The sequence below is a fragment of the Rhineura floridana genome, chromosome 11 (genome assembly GCF_030035675.1).
Source record: "Rhineura floridana isolate rRhiFlo1 chromosome 11, rRhiFlo1.hap2, whole genome shotgun sequence".
NCBI lineage: Eukaryota > Metazoa > Chordata > Lepidosauria > Squamata > Rhineuridae > Rhineura > Rhineura floridana.
The window spans coordinates 47,717,863-47,736,803 of record NC_084490.1 but is presented as its reverse complement, the minus strand read 5'-3'; the positions used below and the strand labels follow the sequence as shown (position 1 = coordinate 47,736,803).

Sequence of the window (18,941 nt, the reverse complement as noted above, 5' to 3'; positions counted from 1 at the left end):
CATTCTGCTTTGGTGTCTCCTTTCAGAATTATTCCTCCCATGTAGGCCCACTCACTATGAGGATGCTGGACAATAGGAAAAGTGGGCAGGTCAAAGACTGACAACTGACATGAATATAAGAGAGAGAGAGAGAGAGAGAGAGAGACCTAGCTGTCAAGGGAAGTGGAGGCGGTGGTTAATGTCTAAAAAGAGAGGGGTCTGCAGAGGAGCCCAGGCATCTAGGTACCCCGCGGCCCTCCAAATATTGTTGGATGGCGACTGCCATAGCTCCTGACCATTGGCCGTGCTGGCTGGGGCTGATGGGAGCTAGGAGTCCAACAATATCTGGAGGACCAAAGGTTCTTCACACCTGATTAAGGGGCTTAATCCCTTTTGGGAGCCATACCTTGAGACACAGAACTGTGCCCTCTGAGGCTGAAATCTTTGCACTAGTTATGGGCAGACAGCAAATGACACTCTGCACATGCTTGGAGGCACTCATCCTTAGGCAATCACACAGTCAAGAGCTGAGCCCTGGCATTCACAACCAGTTCCAGGGCTTAAGTGTGGCTCAGATTTAAGCTCTGTCACTTCATTTTCTAGCACTAGCTCTCTTCAGAAACTCAGTGGAAACAACAGCCATCCTTCTCACACCTTTCACAACTTTTAGGAGCCTTGCTGAATAAGAAGATGGATTTATCTGCAGTGTAGTTAAGTCATAATAATTATATGAGTAAAAACATACACAAATTACCTCCTTGTCCTCATTATTGCTGAACAAATGCTTGGGGACATAACTACCATTTATAAGCACTATAGCTAATCAGATGCTTTCAAAATATATTTTTAAAAAATCTATACGTTAGCCCAGAAGATCATTGTTGTCTTTAAACAAACTCATTCTTAAGAAAAACAGCAGCAAAACAGTTTGTGCACCAAAGCAGAGAAGGCGAGCAGAGTATATTAATAAAAATGCAGTTATGTACTTATTGCTTGTGCGATGCTCTGCTAATTGCACTGTGACAAGATTTATCTTGGAGAAAGGTACTCAATCTTCACCAGCCAAACAGATCCAGAATGTTTTTTTTATTGAGCTTCATGTTCACAGCTCATCAGAGTCGATTAATTCATGCTAGAGGCATTGCTCCCAGAGAGGTCTTTCTGAATGTCACAGCAGGGGCAGGGACCTGTAAACAGCGGATCCTTAAACCAGAAAGTTAATAAGCCTGGGTCCTTTTCCACTGGTATGGAAGACACTGCAGCACCACTCCTTCCTAAGCTGCTTGTTTAATCCGAGAAGCCTTATACCATGAGAGAAGCCCCACACCAGCATTAACCCTTAGAAAACTGGGTTAGTGCTGTTGTGGAAAGGGTCTACCGTGTGGACTTCTCCCACATGTGTCCAGTCTTGTCGCATCATCCACGGGAAGGAATGGCATTGCTGTGGCTCCAAGCCTCCCACACTGATGCCAAGGTAATATTTTATGAGGTATTAGAGTCCACTTTACAATAGCAGTGGGGGCTGGTGCCCATTGGGACTGGTAGAGTGGAAGACAGGGAGACCAACAGTAGGTGGAGCCAGACGCCAATGACAGGCACAGCCACCACCATCACCCCTGACTGGCTGTAAGTAAGAAGGCAGGTGGGGCACTGCCATATCTGCCCAAATGGACCAGCCTCCACTGCAGTATGGTAGAATACCAAGACCAATGATGGTTGAAGCTATGGTCCACATACGACTAATAATGATAAATGATCAGGTGGCTGACAAAATCATGATGGAAAATACTGAAGGTGCCCAAGCAGAAAATGTCACACTGCATTCAAACCATCCAGTTGTTTCTGTCTTTATCAAAAACAGTTTGGGCAAACATCACTTGGAGAAGTTCTCATTGTAGAATGGCCTGTCTCAGGACCAGTGACTGAACAAGAAAGAGGAATGCCCTATGGTTAGCACATTAGACCATTTGCTTGTTAGCTTATTTCTTTAATTAAAGCATTTATGTCAAACCCCATCCACGGCGCTTCACAAAACCCAATAATCAGTTGATCATTGGTGCTTTGTAGGCTGTGCCTTTGCCCACATGGTTCAATTCCAAAAATGGCTCACCTGATATCACTGTGACATCAAATGATTGACAGTTGGGTGGCCCCACCAGGGTTATACAAGGACAGGGCCAGGCACACTTCAAGGGGAGGGCATTCCACAACCTGGGGACCACCACAGAAAAGGTCTTCTGATGTACCACCACCCCTTGAGCAGGGCAGTGGTACCACTAAAAGGGCCTCCTCTGCCAACTTTAACAGCCAGGCAGGTTTGAATGGGGGAAAGCGCTCCTTCAGATATTTGGGGCCCAAATCATTTAGAGCTTTGTCAATGTATAGGCCAGAGTGGAGCATATGATAGTTCCTAACCCATACAGAATGCTTTGTTATTTTTGTTGTTTAAAAAAACCCTATTACTCTGCAGGTATGTTCCTCGTGATAACACCACCCTTGCCTCAGCCTCATCTTAATTTTGCATCCTCACCTTCTGACTTAAGCTGGATCTCATAGAGACTTAGGATCTCCCCTTCTGCAATGTTACTGTGAGGCCTTGGACACCTCCCATCTCATCATCAATTCAGCTCTAAAATGATAATATTCTCACCACAAGCTTAAGATGAATAAAATAAAATTTAATCACTATGCTAGTGATCTAGAAATACTGAGTGCCCTAAACGTGGCTAACTGATACAGCCAGCAGGACATCATATAATAGAATAAAAGTAGAGTTGGAAGGTGTCTATAAGGCCATCAAGGCCAACCCCCTGTGCAATGCAGGAATCCAGCTTAAAGCACACCCAACAGGTGGCTGACCAGCTGCCTCTTGAATGCCTCCAGTGTTGAAGAGCCCACCCACCCCAGGTAATTAGTTCCACTGTCGTATTGCTCTAACAGTTAGGAAGTTTTTCCTGGTGTTCAGTTAAATCTGGCTTCCTCTAACTTGAGCCCATTATTCTGTGTCTTGCACGGAGGGATGATCAAGAAGAGATCCTGGCACTCCTCTGTGTGACAACCTTTCAAGTACTTGAAGAGTGCTATTATATCTCTCCTCAGTCTTCTTTTCTCAAGGCTGGATATTGGACTGCCTTCAAGTCGATTCCGACGTTTTGGGCAACCCTATGAATAGGGTTTTCATGGTAAGCGGTATTCAGAGGTAGTTTTACCATTGCCTTCCTCTGAGGCTGAGAGGCAGTGACTGGCCCAAGGTCACCCAGTGAGCTTCATGGCTGTGTGGAGATTCAAACCCTGGTCTCCCAGGTCATAGTCCAACACCTTAACCACTACACCACACTCATGCCCATTTCTTTCAGTCTCTCCACATAGGGCTTTGTTTCTAGTCCCCTGATCATCCTTGTTGCTCTTCTCTGAACCTGTTCCAGTTTATCTGCATCCTCCTTATACTGTGGTGTCCAGACCTGGATGCAGTATTCAAGATGAAGCCTAACCAGTGCCAAATAGAGGGACATCACTGAATAAGAACAAACATGAAATTAAATATCCACAGCACAACAACTATGGCATACTTTCTTGCCCAAGTTCCTCTTACAGATCAGAAACAGGTTAACAGATAAATATGCAAGGGTTCACACAAATGGACCATTTTCATAATTGAAAGTTATGCCATATAAAGAGAGAGACCAGGGTATTTTAATATACCAATTCTGGGGGAAGAATGCTGGAATTTGCCAATGGAGCACAGTTATTTCGAAGACAGGAGTTTAAAGTTCAGGGCTAAGGAGAGTAAAATGAACCACTTGTGAAAATTACAACCATGTATTTATATATATTCCATGATTAAAGCATTGACTTTACTATTGGGTACAGAATTCAGCATCATGACAATCTCAGCATTAATGCAGGACCTCTCCAGAGTGGTGGGTTTTTTGTGGGTGTATTTTGCAATATATCACTGAATCAATACTTGTGCATTAGCGGTGGATTTATACTGGATCATCAACACATCATTCTGCTTTATTAGTTGTTCTATGATGCTTCCCCAATGTTGCCACATTATTGCCATTTAGAGGGGCACTCCTGTGCTTTAGTATAACAAAAATGGGACCAACCCCCCTCACCCGGAACACTTGTGGAATAAAAAGTTCCTGGATTTCATCAGGAAGTTATGGGGCATGCACCAATTGGAAATGAAGCAGTATGCCTGACTCATAAGAACATAAGAACATAAGAAGAGCCTGCTGGATCAGGCCAGTGGCCCATCTAGTCCAGCATCCTGTTCTCACAGTGGCCAACCAGGTGCCTGGGGGAAGCCCGCAAGCAGGACCCGAGTGCAAGAACACTCTCCCCTCCTGAGGCTTCCGGCAACTGGTTTTCAGAAGCATGCTGCCTCTGACTAGGGTGGCAGAGCACAGCCATCATGACTAGTAGCCATTGATAGCCCTGTCCTCCATGAATTTGTCTAATCTTCTTTTAAAGCCGTCCAAGCTGGTGGCCATTACTGCATCTTGTGGGAGCAAATTCCATAGTTTAACTATGCGCTGAGTAAAGAAGTACTTCCTTTTGTCTGTCCTGAATCTTCCAACACTCAGCTTCTTTGAATGTCCACGAGTTCTAGTATTATGAGAGAGGAAGAAGAACTTTTCTCTATCCACTTTCTCAATGCCATGCATAATTTTATACACTTCTATCATGTCTCCTCTGACCCGCCTTTTCTCTAAACTAAAAAGCCCCAAATGCTGCAACCTTTCCTCGTAAGGGAGTCGCTCCATCCCCTTGATCATTCTGGTTGCCCTCTTCTGAACCTTTTCCAACTCTATAATATCCTTTTTGAGATGAGGCGACCAGAACTGTACACAGTATTCCAAATGCGGCCGCACCATAGATTTATACAATGGCATTATGATATCGGCTGTTTTATTTTCAATACCTTTCCTAATTATCGCTAGCATGGAATTTGCCTTTTTCACAGCTGCCGCACACTCGGTCGACATTTTCATCGTGCTGTCCACTACAACCCCGAGGTCTCTCTCCTGGTCGGTCACCGCCAGTTCAGACCCCATGAGCGTATATGTGAAATTAAGATTTTTTGCTCCAATATGCATAATTTTACACTTGTTTATATTGAATTGCATTTGCCATTTTTCTGCCCATTCACTCAGTTTGGAGAGGTCTTTTTGGAGCTCTTCGCAATCCCTTTTTGTTTTAACAACCCTGAACAATTTAGTGTCATCAGCAAACTTGGCCACTTCACTGCTCACTCCTAATTCTAGGTCATTAATGAACAAGTTGAAAAGTACAGGTCCCAATACCGATCCTTGAGGGACTCCACTTTCTACAGCCCTCCATTGGGAGAACTGTCCGTTGATTCCTACTCTCTGCTTTCTGCTTCTTAACCAATTTCTTATCCACAAGAGGACCTCTCCTCTTATTCCATGACTGCTAAGCTTCCTCAGAAGTCTTTGGTGAGGTACCTTGTCAAACGCTTTTTGAAAGTCTAAGTACACTATGTCCACTGGATCACCTCTATCTATATGCTTGTTGACACTCTCAAAGAATTCTAATAGGTTACTGAGACAGGACTTTCCCTTGCAGAAGCCATGCTGGCTCTGCTTCAGCAAGGCTTGTTCTTCTATGTGCTTAGTTAATCTAGCTTTAATAATACTTTCTACCAGTTTTCCAGGGACAGAAGTTAAGCTAACTGGCCTGTAATTTCCGGGATCCCCTCTGGATCCCTTTTTGACGATTGGCGTTACATTTGCCACTTTCCAGTCCTCAGGCACGGAGGAGGACCCAAGGGACAAGTTACATATTTTAGTTAGCAGATCAGCAATTTCACATTTGAGTTCTTTGAGAACTCTCGGGTGGATGCCATCCGGGCCCGGTGATTTGTCAGTTTTTATATTGTCCATTAAGCTTAGAACTTCCTCTCTTGTTACCACTATTTGTCTCAGTTCCTCAGAATCCCTTCCTGCAAATGTTAGTTCAGGTTCAGGGATCTGCCCTATATCTTCCACTGTGAAGACAGATGCAAAGAATTCATTTAGCTTCTCTGCAATCTCCTTATCGTTCTTTAGTACACCTTTGACTCCCTTATCATCCAAGGGTCCAATCGTCTCCCTAGATGGTCTCCTGCTTTGAATGTATTTATAGAATTTTTTGTTGTTGGTTTTTATGTTCTTAGCAATGTGCTCCTCAAATTCTTTTTTAGCATCCCTTATTGTCTTCTTGCATTTCTTTTCCCAGAGTTTGTGTTCTTTTTTATTTTCTTCATTTGGATAAGACTTCCATTTTTTGAAGGAAGACTTTTTGCCTCTAAGAGCTTCCTTGACTTTGCTTGTTAACCATGCTGGCATCTTCTTGGCCCTGGTGGTACCTTTTCTGATCTGCAGTATGCACTCCAGTTGAGCTTCTAATATAGTGTTTTTAAACAACTTCCAAGCATTTTCGAGTGATGTGACCCTCTGGACTTTGTTTTTCAGCTTTCTTTTTACCAATCCCCTCATTTTTGTGAAGTTTCCTCTTTTGAAGTCAAATGTGACCGTGTTGGATTTTCTTGGCAATTGGCCAGTTACATGTATGTTTAATTTAATAGCACTGTGGTCACTGCTCCCAATCGGTTCAACAACACTTACATCTTGCACCAGGTCCCGGTCCCCACTGAGGATTAAGTCCAGGATTGCCGTCCCTCTGGTCGGTTCCATGACCAACTGGTCTAGGGAATAGTCATTTAGAATATCTAGAAACTTTGCTTCTTTGTCATGACTGGAACACATATGCAGCCAGTCTATGTCCGGGTAGTTGAAGTCACCCATTACTACCACATTTCCTAGTTTGGATGCTTCCTCAATTTCATATCTCATCTCCAGGTCTCCCTGAGCATTTTGATCAGGGGGACGATAGATCGTTCCCAGTATTAAGTCCCTCCTGGGGCATGGTATCACCACCCACAACGATTCTGTGGAGGAGTCTGCCTCTTTTGGGGTTTCGAGCTTGCTGGATTCAATGCCTTCTTTCACGTATAGAGCGACTCCGCCACCAATACGTCCTTCCCTGTCCTTCCGATATAGTTTATATCCAGGGATAACTGTATCCCACTGGTTTTCTCCATTCCACCAGGTCTCCGTTATGCTCACTATATCAATGCTCTCCTCTAAGACCAAGCACTCCAGTTCTCCCATCTTGGTTCGCAGGCTCCTAGCATTAGCGTACAGGCACTTGTAAGCAGTGTCTCTCTTCAAGTGTCTTTGGCACTTGTGGTTAGGCCTGTGGTAATTTTGCTCTTCTGAATTTATATCCTGTGCCCCTGCTCTCACAATGCCTACTTCTAGGCCTACCCCTTTTAAAATTTCATCATTTCTTTGGTTTTTATCCTAGGGGGGAGGTTTATTCCGAACCGGACCTTTCTCAGCTCCTGTCGGGTTTCCCCCCTCAGTCAGTTTAAAAGCTGCTCTGCCACCTTTTTAATTTTAAGTGCCAGCAGTCTGGTTCCATTCTGGTTCAAAACTTATTGCAGGTGCAAACAATATTGAAAACAAGCCTTTCAACAAGACTTTTAAGTTGAGACTTCTCCCCGTCTGCGTCTGTGTTGGAATTGCTTTTTAATATATATATTTTTAAAAAACAATATGTTTTTTAACCCTTTTTAAAATTTGTTTTTAAAAGTTTTTTTTAAAAAAATGTTTTTAAAGTTGTTTTGTTTTGGTGTATTTTAGGGTCTGTTTTTATGATGTTTTGATGTGTTTTTAGCGCTTCTGTTTGCCGCCCTGGGCTCCTGCTGGGAGGAAGGGCGGGATATAAATGAAATAAATAAATAAAACGGGGTTGTGTATAACTGCACCGATAGCAACATGAGCACAAATCAGTATAATAAAAAAGGATTTCTGGAGGGGCCTGTAGACTAGAAACTGCAGTCGAGAAATTATATTACTTTGCTCTCTGTCTTTCCCCAGTTGCTTTTTGTAGCAGCATATTCTGCACATTCCCTCTGGGTTCTGTCTGCTTCTTATCTTCCTGGAACTTTTCAATCTTTAGCCTACCTCAAAGCTGCTCTTGTCCAGAGTGCCTGTGTGAAATTTTAATCCCAAGGAAACGGACAACTTTTCCTTCTCTCACAGAAACAACTGCAAACTGAGCAGCTGGAATGTTCATGAACACTCCATGCTATTATAGTTGTTCACTACCACAAGCATAATATAATATAGACTGTAACCATGTGGGCAGTGCCTCTTTATTTATTTAACATCACCAAGTCTATGGCAGTTTGCAGGGTGACCTAACAAAATAAAATAAGAAAAGCCTCAGACTATAATCCATTAAGCCCAGTGTGTACAATGGCTGATTGCTTCCAAAGAGATCATAAACTGGCAGGAAAGCAATAGCCTTTTTTCATTGGTTATCAATGGCATACTGCTTTTGTAAATTGTAATCCAAGGATGGGGAAGCTGTGGTCCCATCAACCATTGGTCATGCTGGCCAGGGCTGATGTGAGCTGGGGACCTACAATATCTGGAGAGACACAGATCCCCCACCCCTGGTCTAATCCCTTTTTAAAGGCACCTAGCTAGCGGCCATTAGCACATTTTGAGGCAGCAATTCTATACATTAGTTATATGCTGTATGAAGTACTTTCCTTTGATTGATCTTAAGTGTACTAGCAATTAATTTAATTAGGTGATCCAAGTTCTAGTGTGATAGGAAAGGATGGGGGGGAATCCATCCTCTTTCTCCACACCATGCATAATTTTATAAACTTCTGTTCATGTCCTGTCCTCCTTGGGATTCTTTTCATTAAACCAAAAGGACAGGTTCCTATTCTAAGAAGCCTGTAGTGTTAATTTAACAGAGGAGGTGAGGAAAGTGGAGGAGAGTAGGAAAGGGAGATGTAAGGATGAATATGAGCAAATGTTCATAGACTTTGATTCGATTTGAGTTACATTCCAAGATCATTACAGATATCCAAATAAATAATATATTTTATTGTTAAAACCAAATCTCTGGCCCATTAAGGCTAAGTAAATTAAGTTTCTCAGAAACAGGTGGATGGCTGAGCAATGCTAGCCAGATTTTCTAAATATTTCATGGAAATTAATGCACTCACACGCATTGTGACTTTATATGCAAAGTGGCATAATAATAGCATATTCACCATTTTATTATACAGCCACAAGAGTGGCTATACACTATAGCCAGCATGGGTTTTTCGCATTCCACAATGTTCAATTGAAAATACCCCCATGCCATTCTGATGCTTCCCATAAGCTCATTTCAAAACAAAACCTTACAAAACTTATAGTCCTGAACTCAGAAATGCTTGCTTAACAACCCTCTAAGTTTTCATGGCGATACACAAAACACTCAGATAGAATCTAGAGTTCAAAATCTAAAACAATAATAAAAAAATCCAGACCCATGGTGGACTTTTTTCTGTCAATGGTCTCAAAATTTGTTGAAATTAATTAAAACCCAGCCATGTTCATAGAGTACCTGTAATCATATTACTGACCTTGCTCCATACTCTGACCTTCATATTCTGCAGTTTAAAGGTTTAAAAATGCTTGGCTGATTTTTAATTAATTTAAGAAATTTAACATTGAAGCCAATGATAAGCATGGGCATGCTCAGTACGAACCAACTGTCAGTGTTCCAAAAGCCAGACTCACAGCTGTTTGGCTTGGCTAATCAGTGACCACACCCACCCCAGACATTTATTTCACTTTAAGACAATCATGGCTTCCCCCTAAGAGTCTTGGGAAGTGTAGTTTGTGAAGGGTGCTGAGAGCTGTTAGGAGACTCCTATTCCTCTGACAGAGCTCCACTGGCCAGAGTGGTTTTACAGTCAACCCCTCTTCTGGGGATTGTAGCTCTGTGAGGGGAATAGAGCATCTCCTAGCAACTCTCAGAACCCTTCACTAACTGTACTTCCCAGGATTTTGGGGGGAAAGCCATGACTGTCTAAAGTGGAATAAAGGTCTGGTGTGGATGTAGCCAGGGACAGCTTTAGTTTAAATTTGGGTGGGAGACTACATGTGCCTGCTGTAAAATAAAAAGGTGTGGACAACCCTGAAAAACAATGATACTGGAAAGGAAAGGGGCTTTCCCTCTGCACAGTGCCCACCCACCCAATCTCCTCCCCTCCCTCTCCTCTCCCCCTTCCACCCTACCCCTACCCTTTCTCCTGTTCTTTCCCCCTTCCCCTTCCTCCCCCCTCAGGTCAGTTTCACCTATCCTAAGCATGACTGTACAGAAGTAAATCCCATTGAACTAAAAAAGCATGCACATAATCAAACCTGCCCTCCCCTCCTCCTCCCTCCAATCCCCTCCCTGTTGCCCCTTCCCTCCTCCTTCCTTCACCCCTCCTGCCCCCTCCCAATCCCCTCTTCACATATTCATAGAAACAGAAGCAAAAGAAAATGCTTCACTAAAATTCCAAAGTAAAACAAACATATTTAAAGTGACTATCTGAACTACAGTATAGCAACTGTCTTAATATTGTTGCTTCCTTCCTGCTAAAACAAGGTCAGTACAGCACATGTTTTGTTTCTGTTATTTGGGCTGATTGAAGGTGTTGCCACCACTCACCGTATGCTCAGAGGCACGTTACCAAATTTTTCAAGCTACACAGCAAATGGATTGGACTGTGAAAGACCAACCCAAATTGTGTTTGCATTTTGACAAATTTGTAGGTCAGTACAATATCTCAGAGAGGAGTTCAGGTCTCCTGCTCCCCTGGTGCATTCTCCAGAGCTGCCCAATTTCCCTGCTTTTTAAAGTTTGATAGAAATATCTGTTGGCTACAGGTATGTTCTTAAACTGCAAGAGGTTTTTTTTGCCTATTAGTGAATATGCTATTGGGTCAGGTCTGACCAGAATAGTACTTTTTCTTCATTTTCACATCTGCATTCCTTTCCTCCCCCTTCTTTACAGCTGGGTCTATATATGCCAGGGTGGTAGTAAAGATCAGAAGGTTCTCAATCTGTGTTCCCTGGAACAGAAAGGATATTATCCATGCTGCTGAGCGGTCTCTGTGCATTTCCTCCAAAAGTGACTCACCCTGTTGAATACATTTGCATAGCTGAGGCAGGTACATGTGGACTTCGAAAAAGATAGCAATACACCTCTGACTGTTTCATAATAGTAATCTGCACAAGAAATAAAGGGACCTAAATTATATCCAAATACTATCTGTACACCTCTGAGTGTTTCATAATAGTAATCTGCACAAGAAATAAAGGGACCTAAATTATATCCAAATAGTATCTGTATTATACTAATATAAGTTTTCAACTATATATAGAAAAATAGCAATAAATACAGCAGATCACTGGTAAAACATCCGTTAAGGCAAATATGTTTTTTTCAAGATCCTACAGATGAATGATAACTTCTAATTCCATGGGGGGAAAGTTTCTTATCAGATGCCAGCTTATAATGCTATTATAACTCCACTGGCCCAAGGAAAGTACATAATGGAGTTATAATCACATTTCAGACAGCTTGTTTTGTATACTAGTTGGAAACAAGAAGGAAATTTCCTATAAAAGAAGATTCATTAAGAATTACAACGCACAACTATCCTGGAAAGACAAGTGTGTGATGCCCCTGTAAATGTTGTACAGTAATTATGGTAAGTGTTGGTTTTGTAGGGTAATTGTGGTAAGTAGAGTGAGTGAGGGGGGGAGTACATGGATTGGAATATTGAAGAATGCTGAGTTGTGATTGGCTGAGTGTCTGGGTGGTTGAAGGTATAAATGAGAGAATGAGGGTTGTGGTTGTTGGTTCTGGGTTTTGGAGGGGGGTGGATTTGTGTTTAGGTGGGTAGTGAGGCACGTTTTAGGACTAAGATATATAAAGAGAAAACTATTATATGTAACCACGTGCATGTTGACTGAACTTAAAGTAATCTTGTTTATTCCTTGTGTTAATAAACAACTAGTTTTGGTTTAACAACACACCTGATCCTTGGCTAGGATATTACAGACCAGAAGGGTGGGCAGAGCAAATACCAAAGCTGGGAACAGTATCAGTGGCAGCGGTGAAGGGATAGCGTAACAGCAGCAGGCATCCAAAGCAACCCAGGGCTGTAATCTTTAAAGGCAGAAAGATACAGGGGGGTTGTGGCCTGTAAGTGCACCCAGACACTAGGTAGCAATCTGTGGAGGAGACTAAGGCACAGTCTCAGGGCAGTGTTGCATTACAGAGTGTCAGGTGGTGGTGTCTAGTAGTGTGATCGTGTGAGACCTGTGCTGGGGACAGTGGGAGAGATCCATTATGAGACCAGACAGCAGGTGGGGGTCAGACAGTGCACTTCATCATTCAAACTGGAATCTGATAAAAAAAATCTCCCCCCACCTCCCAAGGAATTAAAAGTTATAATTCATCCGTAGGAACTTAGAGAAGACTATTTGTTGAATCAGATGTTTATCGGTGAGCCATACTAGTTATAGTTATTTTCATATACAGTTGAAAATGTATTTGTCCTCTAAGTTTGGAGCAGGAAAAAAAATCCCAGTGTTCAAGAGGAGAGATTTCAGTGCCCTGCATGAAATCTTACCCCTTTGTCCCTACCTACCAGTAGGGGAAGCCAAATAATTTATGTAAAAATAAACAAATCTGAACATAGGTATTTGTTCAGCCGCCCTTCATTAAACAAGTGATGTTGAGGCAGGGTACATCAAATATATAATCAAAGTATTAAAACAATAATTCCAACAAAAACAGTAAAATAATTCAAATAAAGACAGTAAAATGATATAAAATTAATGTATAACTTCTACTCAAAGATAAGTGACTTAATGCATCAAGCACCCACATCACTAAAAGCTTGATTAAGGATGGAAGGTTTTAGCTGAAAACTAACTAATGTCAGTGCCTGCCAGATTTCAAGACTGGGAAGCCACCATGCTGAAGGCCCTTTTACATGTTGCAGATATACACACCTTACTTAGAGATGGACTAACAAAAAGGGCATCCCCAGCAGATCTTAATGGCTCAGTAAGCAACCAGGTTAAGCTTTTCTAAGCACTGCATTCTTGTGTGTGTGTTTGAAATCAAACCGTGGAGTACACACGTCTAAATAGAACCTCAAGTATACTCTTGCAGCATTGTGCTCCAAATTGTCCCTGCCTTGGACTATGGCATCTTACTGTCCCTTGGGCACAGAGGGGTACTCTGACACAGTGCAGGGAAGCTAGACTAGATGGCCCCCATGAGGTTTCTGCTGCTGCTAAAATTCTATGATTCCTAATCCCTTTGCTTCAGCAAAGCCGTTCCTTGTCTATCAAGGGCGATTAAGCAGAGCTCTCCGAGGCTCTTTTGGAAGGATTCCATTGTTAACAAGCAGATAATAATTCCTTTGTTCATTCCTCCAAAGTCTTTGAGTATTTGTTCTCAGCTCAACCTTTGTGTAGTAGAGCAATGTGAGTTCTTTGCTGTTGGAGAATGAGAGCTCTGGGAGGAAAGGTGGAGGGAGTGCGACATGGAAGCTTAACCTAAAAAGTGCAGCATTAGTTTTTGATTCAGAAAATGCTCTCAGACAGGCCTGACTCACCAAGCTCAAATACAATCCATCAGGCAGGTGTGGCACTAAAAGAGCAGCTCCTCGGAGCTCAAGAAACCCCATTCTTGCTGCTTACTTAGGGCTGCAAACAGAGATGGGTGTGAATGTAAAGCATTGGGAAAATCACAGTAGTCTGATTCACATAATGCAACCATGCCTTATTAAACTAATGTTTATTAAACCGTGGCTTAGTGTTATATGTGAATCCAGCCCACCAGCTTAACTATGGTTAAAGGTCGCTCACTAGCCAAGCTTTGTAGTTGGTTTATAAACCTTAATGTATGTTAACCATAGCTTAGTATTATGTGTGAAGCCAGACCCGCCAGACCTCTTTCTTAACTACAGTTGTGGAGCCATCATCTCTCAAAAGCTACAGAGCCATGTGTGAAGAGTGACAAAAAAAATCAAACTCCTCTCAAGGCTCGGCTGCTCTCACTGCTGCTGTGAGGAAATAAATAAGTTTAATGATTGTCTGCCAGGTGCCTTAGCTTTAACTATGGTAAACATTAAGTATTAACATTAGCTTTGTGTGTGAACCAGGCCAGTATATGAGTGATGGGCCACATTTAACTTAGTAAAAAGATGTGCAGTGTTCTGTTTCTAAACTATCTTCTGTTTGGGGGAAGAAGAGGCTATTGATATCCCTAGCTCCTCTCTGAGGTTTCCCTGCTTCCTGCCATATTTAAAAAGCAAAACGTTTGTACTACTGTTAATGTACTACTACTATGCAATAACTGCATCACTTTTGTCAGGTGTGTTTGTGTGTGTGAGAGAGAGGGGGGGGAAGGAAGGAAGGGGATGTTGTACCATAACATTTCCAGAGATTCCAAAGTTTGAACTAAGACCTTCATGAGCTAAAGGTTGTCAAGGAACCATAAAAACTGGCCCGTATGGATTGCCTTCCCACCCAAACCCATCTTTCATACCAATTGTCAGAAAAACAAAAGACATTGCCCATCAATTTTTTTTTTTTAGGTTTACACATCAGGGTGGGGAACCTCTAGTCTGCAGGTCAATCCCTGGTCTGCCAGGGGGGCCAATTTGGCCCACAAGGCCCAAAACCACACCCATCTGTCAATCAGCTGATGTAACTTGTGACATATAACTCAGTTCTATATTGGCTGTAGGTGACTGTTCCCAGCAGTAAACTGGTGCCTGCAGGTAATGCAGCAGGATTTAACCCCCACTTGTCAGTTGACGAACAGGAATTAAAATTCTGCTCAGTCTGGCTGTGTAGGAAACAGACGAATGCAGCTAAAAAAAGCCCTTTAAATGCAGGCTTCAAGAAGCACTTTGCCAGCCCTGTGATTGGGGCTAGTCAAAATGCTTAGCATAGGGCTAGCAATGCCCATTGGGCAAGTTCCCAAGCGCCTCGGAATCCCATGCAAGGCATTTTGACAGGTGAGTAGGATACCCTGCCTGTCAATCATGTGGTGTCATAGTAATGTCATGTGATTGCAGGTGGGTAGCCCCACTCTCCTGTCACATGTGCCCTGTGAGGACAATCCTGATAAGGATCTGGCCTATGGAGCCAAAAAGGTTCCTCACCCCTGCCTTAGGTGAATAGATAACTTCTATGCTGGGCTCTGCCCCAGACCCACCAGCAAAAACACTGTTCTTAACTCCATCCCCACATCTGCTCTGGGCTCCAACTACAGACCTGACCCAGGTACCTGATTTTTTTTTTCAAGAGCTGGCAATTATAGCGGATGATGAAACTACCCTTGTGGCCTATTTTACATGTAACAACCCAAACACGATAAACCATGGTTTAACTGTGTACCCACATAGTCCTTTAGTGTGGCTACTTATGCACCATTAAAAAAAGAGGACAAACATCACCAAAAGAGGGCAAAAGTAGTAACAATTTTGCATAAAAGTTTAATATACTATCTTATGCATGTGCAAATTTAGAAATCATTACTATAATTTGAATAGAAACACAATATATGTCACCATAGTAGAGAAGTCTGTGACCAGGTGACCTGTTCTGTGCCTGCTCAGTCTTCTGCTCAGGTTCTAACTGTCGATAGGCAATTTCAAGGCCCGTGCTTGTGCTCTTTTCTTGAACTGGAGAGCCCTTCAAACACAGGACTGCTTCAAATAGGAAACCTGTTCTGGGTACCGTAAGACACATGGCTGCTCTATGCTCCATTCTTGTCCCTTCCACTTCTACTCAGATTTAATCAAGCTATCTTTGTTTTTTAAATCATAGTTCCTCACAAATGTCAGAATTTGGAAATTGTGTTTTAAGAAATTAAGATAGATTCAGTAAAGCTGTGTGCACAAGGGAGGAGGGGAGGGGCAAGGAGGGAGGGTGCAGGCACATGGCTCATTCCCAAGATGATAAACCATGGTTTATTGGAGGTTGAGGAACCTTTGGCCCTCCAGATTTGCTGAACTACAACTCCCATCATCCCTGTCCATTGGCTATGCTTGCTGGGGCTGAAGGGAGTTGTTGTTTAGCGACATCTGGAGGGCCAAAGTTTCCCCATTTCTTAGGGTTGCCATATTGCCCAGTTAGCTGAGTTTTACCTGGATTCTAGCCTTGCTACCCAGTACTCACTTAGCCCATTAGATGGCCCTGATTCCCAGGTTTCATTTTTTTTTAAAAAAGCAAGTCTCTAGCCCTTGTGGATCCAGAGATACAAGTCAAAATGTGGAGGCAGTTTCCTGCCCATTTTGTGAGAAATCAGCCTATTCCTGCCTTCTGAGCCAATGAGGTATATCATAGCTGTCCTGGGAAAACCAAGAATTTTAGTCTGCCTGTCTGCTGCATATGCAGAATCTAGACAGTGTAGTAAACTGCACATGTTCACTTGATCAACATGTGCAGCTCCACCCCTTATCCATAGACTTTTTGGTTGTGTCAGCAAGGAGAAGCAGCCTTCATCTCAATTGCCTGTGTCTCAGGATATGTGTCTTAAGTACTCAATGCAATTGGAGGGTCTGCCTGCCATCATGGAGGACGGAATAAAGGGGTTTGAATCCATCAAACACTCCCTCCCCTGAAGAAATACGAGATATAAAATCAAACCTCTCTGTAGAAAAGGCTATGGTATTCATATTTGTATTTTTGGCCCTGCCTCCACCCTGTTAATTGGTGCTTACTCCCAAGTAAAGTTACATTGGAATGCAGCCTCACTCACCCTGTGAGCCTCTGCCAGCAATTCAGAAAAGGCTAAAAAGTATTTTTAACACATACCCTTCTTCAAAATGACCAGCAGGCATCTCCCCACCAAATATCATCCTACATTTTCTCCGTAGGGATGGATGGATGTGTGTGTGTGTGTGCAAATGTGTGTGTGCACATATACATATATGCACATACATGTACATACACACATACTATATATATATTCAATGCAGTCGGGGGTGTAACCTTTCCTCCCCTTAAGAGCAATAGGAATGTCTTTTTCCCTCTTATAACTAATAGGAATGGAACAGCTACCCTGTCTAATGCTAGCACAGCTTGCCAGATCCCTAGAATTCACTGCATTAAAAAAAAGAGGTGCCAGCACTCAAGTCTCCATCAAGTTCCAGCCTTTGTCATAGAACACTTCATTTCCCCTCTTCTGATCTGGTAGGTGAGAATCAGTGTACTTAAATACACTTCTGACATGCTCAGACACTATTCTCTTTAGTAGGGCTGGCACCAGGCATGACTGGGTCCTTGGGCACCAGCCTGCCCCAGGCCCATAGTGCTGTAGCCGAGCCCCCTCCATACAGGCAGCACGAGCCTAATAAGCCCACCCGTACATCCCACTTACTTCTCCCATCCTTGTGAATGATTTGTGTGCTCTGCTCACATGGCTGCCATCAACCAAGATGGCAGAGGGGGCATCAGCCCCTTAGGGAAGACTTTACTGCCAACTTGGTTGATGGCAAGCATGCGTGCACAGCATGCACGTCATTGACAGGGACGGGAGAGATAGGTGGGGCTTGTATACAGGCTTATTGAAGCCCATGCTGACTGTATTGGGGGGGTGCCTAGGAGCTCCCTCTTCATGATCCGCAGCAGGGTCAGGAGCTGATACTGCCACGGATTACGAAACTGGAGCACTACTCTCTCACCCTAAGGAGGGGCCCTTCAGGGGCCCTCAGCCAGGGCCTGACCTGGCTGCCCTTTGACACCCACCCTGCTCTTCACATAAGATGATTGACTAAACTGATAATACTCAAAAAAATTGTTGTTACAATTTGTAGTGGTGCTGTTGTGGAATTTTCTCCTTAATGGAGTCCTTGTCCAGGAAACGACACTGAGGCAGGTTGAAGCTTACAGCTGTTTATTATACTTACAATTGTAAGGAGTCCCTGCTAGCATGTGCTATGGCGGAAGACTACCATCTTCCCCAAACTGAGGGTCTTTTATAAGATTTTACAATGTACAGTCATGTGTCCCAAGGTACCCAATGAGGGGCTTTACCTGTTTCCCGCTCCCACCTGGCTTCATGATTCGTCAGGTAATTCTCCATTAAGAGGAAGTATGAACGCACATAGTAATCTTTTGTCTGCCCCATCCTGTCACAACATCCGTCCCCTTCCACCTTATTTACATACTAGTACCAGTGACCCCTGAGAGTGGAAAATTCCACTTCAGTGCGTTCATTTCACATTTTCTAACTGTTGGTACAGGCAATCTCTCAGTCACAATATTGCTTTTAATTGATGCTTTGTTGGCGTTTTGTTTTATGCTGGATTTACTAGGCGCAAAAACAAAACAACTGGACAATGTAACTTTTAATATGCTTAATTTGCATAATTAGCCAATGCTTTGCATAATATGCAAATTAGCATGCCCAGATTTGTAGAACTGGAAATGGCAACCCTACCACTTCTGGTTTATTGCATCAGAATCATTACACCTAAACAGGGCCTCTGCCTGTGCTGCGGCCACAGAAGGAAACAGGTGTACAACATCAGCCTTGATTATTGGCGGGATGAGGCCTAGACATAGGTTCAACCATCTATGTTTCCAGGCCTGTATGTTACCAGTGCATGTGGCCGCTGAATTTACAGCTGCATGGATGTGATCTTAAAAGAACATTCAAAACCAACAGAACATAAACACTTAAATACACAAGAATGGATAACTCAAGGTTCTCCCCAGCAGATCATGGTCATTATCACCTTATTTTAAAATGAATACAATGGGAGGGAATGGCAGGAGAGGTAACATGGGGAGGCCAGTAAGTAAATACTGATGGGGGAAAAAACATTTTAAATGTTCCAAACTACCAAGAAGTATTTCTCTCTCCCTCCGAAAGAACTGTATAAACAGCGTGGAGAAATCAGCAGCATGGAGAACACAGATCAACCCAATCAGGGGTTAAATTACAATGTGCATAAAAACAGCAGCCATGGAAAGGACTGAACACACATCCCTCCTGTTTCTCTATATCTC

At 42.9% G+C, this 18,941-nt stretch overlaps 1 protein-coding gene across 5 annotated transcripts in view; it reads right to left on the bottom strand.

Annotated features, from left to right (window-relative positions):
• Positions 1-18,941, bottom strand: part of ASIC2 (acid sensing ion channel subunit 2) — a 485,065-nt gene that overhangs the window by 400,907 nt on the left and 65,217 nt on the right. The gene's annotated exons all lie outside the window — the stretch shown is intronic.